This window comes from Zingiber officinale, chromosome 4A, assembly GCF_018446385.1.
Source record: "Zingiber officinale cultivar Zhangliang chromosome 4A, Zo_v1.1, whole genome shotgun sequence".
Lineage (NCBI taxonomy): Eukaryota > Viridiplantae > Streptophyta > Magnoliopsida > Zingiberales > Zingiberaceae > Zingiber > Zingiber officinale.
The window spans coordinates 12,273,022-12,280,476 of record NC_055992.1 but is presented as its reverse complement, the minus strand read 5'-3'; the positions used below and the strand labels follow the sequence as shown (position 1 = coordinate 12,280,476).

The 7,455-nt window shown below is 37.1% G+C and overlaps 2 long non-coding RNA genes across 2 annotated transcripts; both read right to left on the bottom strand.

The window, feature by feature from the left end:
- Nucleotides 1–277: 277 nt before the first annotated feature.
- LOC121973143 lies at nucleotides 278–1,064 on the bottom strand. Its single transcript, XR_006109396.1, has 4 exons — nucleotides 998–1,064; nucleotides 881–917; nucleotides 476–545; nucleotides 278–328 (listed from the first exon to the last, which is right to left on the bottom strand). It is a non-coding gene; the product is annotated as an uncharacterized LOC121973143 (long non-coding RNA).
- Nucleotides 1,065–1,066: 2 nt separating this feature from the next.
- LOC121973142 lies at nucleotides 1,067–1,363 on the bottom strand. Its single transcript, XR_006109394.1, has 3 exons — nucleotides 1,306–1,363; nucleotides 1,166–1,223; nucleotides 1,067–1,081 (listed from the first exon to the last, which is right to left on the bottom strand). It is a non-coding gene; the product is annotated as an uncharacterized LOC121973142 (long non-coding RNA).
- Nucleotides 1,364–7,455: the final 6,092 nt, after the last annotated feature.

Below are 7,455 nucleotides of genomic sequence, written 5' to 3'. Positions count from 1 at the left end.
ATTTAACTAGCACCTTATCTGGACATAATATAGGCATTGGACATGTAATCAAAACCCCATCTATTTCGATAAGAACAAAATAAATTAAGGAAATGTATACAAGCGGGAAGTTCTCAACATTCCACAAGAAAAATCCATGATCATATTTGTTAGACTTCAAATCCGAGGCCAAAAGCTTGCACAAGGTCATTAAAGACTCACGCAAGGTCATTCAAGCTTGACAAATACAACCCGGTATTCAGGAATGGCAGCTATATAAGGAGTAGATGCACCTGCCTCATTTTCATCCTGAAGTAACTTATCCAACTCCGGCCAAAGAAGCTCCCTCCTGAAAGTACAGTTGATATTTCATATTCCACACAGGAGTAATGAGATAATGATGGGCAAAAGAGAAAAAAAATAGAAAACTAAAAAATAGCAGTAGCCGACATTGAAATTTGGATGGCATGCATAAAAGTTTGCTGATACTACATACCATGCAGAGAAGTCATCCTCAATACCCTGATCATCATCTCCCAACCCCACTTGGACAATGTGCTTGGCGCCTATGCAGAGGAAAAAAAATATAGAAGAATATCCAAGTATGAATGATGCTTAAATTCATTAAACACATCTACAAACTTGCACATGACTACTACATTACAGTTGTATGTATGAAACTCACAGATAACATGTCTACTCAACTGTTTCTTAGTAACTCCTCATACCATGTTGACTTTACAAGTTTTTAGAGTAACAATTAGTCTACAAAACAAGTTAAATTCTCTAGAAAAATGAAATGCATGAACTTTGAGCTTGCAACTGAAGATAGGATTTAAAATCAGCTTTAGGAGCATATGTGACTTAGTCAAATCACAAACTAAATAAATCAACTATATACCTTGCTCATGAAGCAGTTCATCGACCACCACAGCAACCTTTGCAAGGACACAATACACAAATATATTAGCCAAGCAATTCCCACAAAAAGAATACTGGCAATTTCATCATGCCAAACCTTATTAAAATGTTCATATTGCTGATTGCCCAAACTAAACACACCAAATTGAAGATTTTCCAACCAGGTTTCTCTTTCTTTCCCCTATAAAAACTAATAATCAGCAATCGATCAAGGCAAAAGGATTATTGGTAGAATAGATTAACTAAATGTGCATGTTTCCAGAACCTCTGTAAACCATTTGTAGAACCGGGCAGCATTATCAGTAGGCTCGCCATCTCCATACCTAAAGAAAACAAAGGGATCAACTCGAACTTTGAGGAAACTGATCGTTTATAAAAACAAAAAATTCCTGGCTTTCAACTTACGTAGCCAAGAAGAACAAAGCCAAGCTCTCCTTTTTCAGGTTCTCCTCGTACTCATCATCCTCAGTAGCATATTCATCCTATAATTGAGGAAACTAACTACAGATTAGTCAATTAATCAGTAGTATTTCCAATGATCTGAAACAGAAGGAAGATAATCTTACGATATCCATGACTTTAAATATGGCATTAGGGTACCGTGCTTTTGCCTCCTCAGCCAGCGCCTAGAAGGGGGGAAAATCTAAGATCATGGGAGAAAAATTCAAAAAATGAACTACTCGGATAAAAACCCTAACCTTCGCGAACCCCTCAGCCATCTTGGTCTGCGTCCCGAAGAAGACGGTGACCTTCTTCTTCCCTTGGTCCTCCTTTGTATCCATCTGGGTCTTCACCACTAGCGGCTTCGGCGACTCGACGGGCTTCCTTCCGCTCGATCGCCAGACGAAGAAGATTGCCATGCAACCGATAAGCACGACGATGACTATGCTCAGGACGACGATCAGCAGCCGGTTCTCCACGAACGCATCCCCGGTGCTGGAATCGAGCCCATATCCGTCGGAGAGGGAGGCGACGACGACCGACAAGAGATAAAGGGACGACGCCTTCTCGAAACCTATCTGCATCTTGGTGGATCGAGCGGTGAATCGGAAGCACAGATCTCCGATCTCTGTTTCTGTCTGCTTCGAATTGGGAGAATGAAGGAGGTCGAGATTGGGTCGGCGATGGGAGGGGAGGAGAAGGTAGAGGCAGAGAAGGTGAGTCGCCCGAAGACGGCTCTCTCTCTCTGCCTCCCGTGGACGGCAGCATATAGGGTTAGGTTAGAGGGAAGAGTTGAAAATTTTAGCTAAGTATTGGTGGGAAAATTATCATAGACATCGGATTTTAAAAACCAATGTTAAAATCGGTGTCTATTAACGAAAAAACGGGCGCTCATAGACATCGCCTAAAAAATCGATGTCTATGAGCGAAAATCTGCGCTCATAGACACCGGTTTTTGGAAAAACCGGTGTAAAATACTCAAAGACATCGGTTTTTGCTTAAAACCGTTATTGTTCCACTGATGTCTATGAAGGTTTTTGTTGTAGTGGTTACTGACAACTCACTTAATTAATATCTAGCTCTAAGAGTAGTACCACTCAACTTCATCGTCATGTTGGACTAAGTCCACCTGCAAGGTTTAACATGACAATCCTTATGAGCTCCTCTTGGGGACATTCTCAACCTAGATTACTAGGACACAGTTTCCTTCTATAATCAACAACACACACTATAAGTGATATCATTTCCCAACTTATCGGGCTTATTGATTTATCGAACTAAATCTCACCCATTGATAAATTAAAGAAATAAATATCAAATATATGTGCTTGTTATTATATTAGGATTAAGAGCACACACTTCCATAATAACTGAGGTCTTTGTTCCTTTATAAAGTCAGTATAAAAAGAAACGACCTCTAATGGTCCTACTCAATACACTCTAAGTGTACTAGTGTAATTATATAGTTAAGATAAACTAATACCTAATTACACTACGACCTTCCAATGGTTTGTTCCTTTCCATCTTGGTCGTGAGCTACTGTTTATAATTTATAAGGTACTGATAACATGATCCTCTGTGTGTGACACCACACACCATGTTATCTACAATATAAATTAATTGAACAACTACATTTATCATAAATGTAGACATTTGACCAATGTGATTCTTATTTCTAGATAAATGTTTATACCAAAAGCTAGACTTTTAGTATATATCCTAACAATCTCCCACTTATACTAAAAGACTAAGCTGCTATATCTGCTGCCATACATCTGATTCTCAACCTTTCAACATGTCCATCAAAAGCTCTTGCCTTAAGGGCCTTAGTGAAAAGATCTATAGGTCATCATCTAGGCATCAACAACTTGTCCTCGTTTATACGATTTCTCGTATTGGGTGGTACTTCCGCTCTATTGTGTTTACTTGCCTTATAGACTCATGGTTTCTTCGAGTTTGCTACTGCACCACTATTATTACAATAAATTGTAATAATCTTTGGACAAACCAGAAATCATATCTAAGTCTATCTTGAGGTTATTGAGTCATTCATCTTTTATGACTACCTCAAAGGTTTACCATATACTCAGCTTCTATGGTGGAGTCCGAAAAGCACCTATGCTTATCACTCTTCCATAGTTATGACTTTACCTCCTAAAATAAACACAAAACCCCGAGGTTGACTTACTATTGTCTCTATCCGATTGGAAGTCAAAATCCGTGCAACCCACAGGGACCAAATTAACTGCCTTGTAAGCTAGCATATAATCTCTAGTGCCTCTAAGGTACTTCAATATATGCTTTACTGCAGTCCAATGTCCTTGTCTAGGGTTACTTTGATATCTGCTAACTATGCCCTTGGCAAAACAGATTTCTGATCTCGTGCATAGCATACATTAGGCTTCCGACAGCCGAAGCATAAAGAACTGTCTTCATATCCTCTATCTCCTTTGATGTCTACGGAGACATTTCTTTAGATAAAGTTACTCCATGCTAAAAAGGTAAGAAACCTTTCTTGGAGTTTTGCATGCTTAAAACGAGCAAGGATTTTTTTTTCGATATACGAAGCTTGGGATAAGTAAAATATCCTTTTCTTGCGATCCCTTATTACTTTGGTCCCAAGAATATATACATTCTCCCAAGTCCTTCATATCAATTTTTTTGGACAACCATACCCTTACTTATGACAACATTTTGATATTGTTTCCAACTACCAAAAATGTTATCTACGTATAGTTCAAGAAATACCACCACGTTTCCATCACACTTTTTGTATACACAAGACTTATCCGGTTACTAAATAAATCCATAGATCTGGATTCCTTTGATAAACCGGATGTTCCAAGACCTTGAAGTTTTGCCTTAGTCCATAGACTGATTGAGCTTGCACACAAAATGCTCTTTGCCCTTTGCAATGAACCCTTCTGGTTGCTTTGTATGTATGCCTTCTTCAAGACTTCTATTAAGGAATGCTGTCTTGACATCCTCTTGCCAAATAGATAAAATAATCCGGATAGACTTAAGCATGACTACTAGTGAAAAAGTTTTCTTTTTCATCAAGCCTTGCTTTGAAAGTTTCCACCTTCCTGTCTATCCATCTTTTCCTATTGTAGACCTATTTTCACCCAATGGCTTTTACACCATCTGGTGGTTCTATAAGCTTCCAGATTTGATTAGAATACATATATTCTAATTCTGTATTCATTGCTCTTTGCCAAGATGTTGCATCTTTATCTTGAAGTGCTTCATCATATTTCCGGGATCAGACTCATGTTCATTTGGGATCAAGTCCAAAAACTCTCCCAAAACATGAATCCTTTTGGTTGTTTGACAACCCTCCCACTACGATGATGCACTGTCTATAATTGTGTATCAATTGTGATACGTGTTGCAGTTTCTTGTGATATTTCATCTTGTACAGTTGGTACTAGATTAGACATGTCCTTTATAATTTCTTTAAGAACAAATTTACTTATGGGCTTGTGGTTTATTACATAGTCATTTTCTAAAAATCGGTCATTGATGCTAACAATAACCTTCTGATTTTTAAGACTATAAACCTATTTTCATTTCTCTAGGATAACTTACAAACAAGTGAATTCCTGTCCAACTTATCATTGTCTCTCTCCAGCATATGTGCTGGACTACCTGAATCTGAATATGCTTCAAAATAGGCTTATGTCTATTTAGCAATTCTATATGAGTAGAGAGTTCTGACTTTGGAAGGTGCTATGTTCACTTCCGTTTTCAGAGTATATCCTTAAAATGAATTTGGTAATTTTCCAAATAACTAATCATCAATCTACTAATTTCCATAAGAGTCCTATACCTTCCTTTTTCTACACCATTCTGTAGGGGTGTACCAGGTGCAGTTAGTTGGGATTGAATCCCTACTTCTGATAAGTGACTCCTAAATTCTCCCAAGAGGTACTTGCCACTACGATCTCACCGTAGTATCTTGATACTTTTACTTTGACGTTTCTCCACATCAGCCTCGTACTCTTTGAACTAATCAAAGCACTTAGACTTGCGACACATCAAGTAAATGTATCCGTATCTTGAATAGTTGTCTATAAAATAGACGAAATATTCGATACTAACTCTTGTCATAGGATCACACAAATCAGAATGAACCTATTCCAATGTATCTTTGGCTCCATACCCCTTATACTTAAAAGTTTCTTGGTTATTTTTCCTTCCAAGTAAGACTCGCAGGTTGGAAAGATTTCCACTACCAATGAACTCAAAAGTTCATCAGCTACCAATGAATCCTACTCAAGTTAATATAACCTAGCCCTAGATGCCAAAGATATAATTGGTTCATTTCCGAAGGTTGCTTTCTCTTAAAGTTAGAAGATGTGTTACTAATTTTCATTTGTTGCATCGTGGGAGTTATTGGATTTATAAATTACCAACCAACGTACCAGAACAGATAACTTCCCTCTTTTTCTTAATAACAACTTTGTTATTAAAAGAGGCAGAATATCAAGTTCTTTGAATAGTTTAGAAACTGAAAACTAGTTCTTTCTAAACTTGGTACGTAAAGACAATTACTTAAAATCCATATTTTATCAAAGGATAAACATCTCCCACTGCAACAGCTGCCATTTTTATAGCAGTGCCCATGTGGACGGTGTTTTTATTTTCATTTAGTTGTCGGGTTTCCTGGAACCCTGCAATGAATTACGGACATGATTAATGGCATCTGTATCTACACTCCAGGTTCTGGTAGATAATACCACTAAACATGTTTTAACTAATGAATTAAATACACCTATATTGTTCTTTAGTTCTAAAAAGACAAACTACCTTAATGTCCAAGTCCTATTTCCAATCATTACAATCGGGACTACTAAGTCTTTTCTATAATATAACAACTAGGGAATTGACAAACATTTTAAATCCTAAGAATCACAAAAATATTTGGTCAAGATCAATTCCTTAAAATCCCCATGAATTTTGTATGCCACGATAGTGTGGACGTATACAAAATCAAAGAAGAGATTTTATCCATTAATTTTATTATCTCGTCAACTTTACTTTATGACGAATAAAATTAATAGTTGATCTTTCTTTGATCAAATATTTGGTCAAAACTTTTGAATTTAAAATAACATTGATTCCTCAAACAATATTATTTAAATTCACCAACACCTCAAACATCATGAATTTTGCATGCCACGATAGTGTGGACGTATACAAAATTAAACATTTGTAAGAGGAGGGGTTTACCCATTAATTATCTTGTCAATAAATCTTTATGACAAATAAAATTACCTCAAACACCGTGAATTTTGTATGCCACGATAGTGTGGACGTATATAAAATCAAACATTTGTAAGAGGGATTTTTAATTTTATTATCTTGTCAACTTATTTATTCGACAAATTAATAGTTGGTTTTCTTTAGTCGCACAAATAATAGCAGTGACTCCGATGGGGAGGATACTATTAGACGTGCCTAAGTGTATACCATTACTTAACACTAAATCCATTAATAAGATTGTGCCCCTTCCGATGGGGAAGATCACACGCTCTTAATTAACTTCCTATAGTCATCCAAAATGGAAGTTTAATCTAGTGATCCGCAAATAAGCTCATCCGATATGGAGGAAGGCACTCAGAGCCAACGCGCAAGCTTGTTGCATCACTTATAAACCAGTAATGGAGACCGTGGAATTTATTTAAAAATAAATCCCTCTCCCACTTAGTTATTTAAAGTGAGGAATTTTGACTATGCTAGCCTACTTAACATGCATACTAACAAGCACACACAACACAACATAAAAAGCAATAAATAGAAAAACTAATTTTCAACTATTATGGCTTTTATCTATTGTTGTCCTCCGTGTGTCGCCAACCCTAGCTACTGCCATCTTTGGCCACCGCCACCGGGTCTAGTTGTCGCATCCATCTTGTTCCTTGTTCCGCTGCGCCTCTGATCCTCAAAAGGTTCCACGCCTTGCAAGATTCAATCCGCGACATAAATAGAATTTTACATTTTTCGATCCTATATTCCTCGAAGGAATGTACATGTATCTAGATCAAAAAATAAAATCCTAATAAAACTAAATACAGCTCCTGCTGTATTTTATAATACAATCATGCACACACA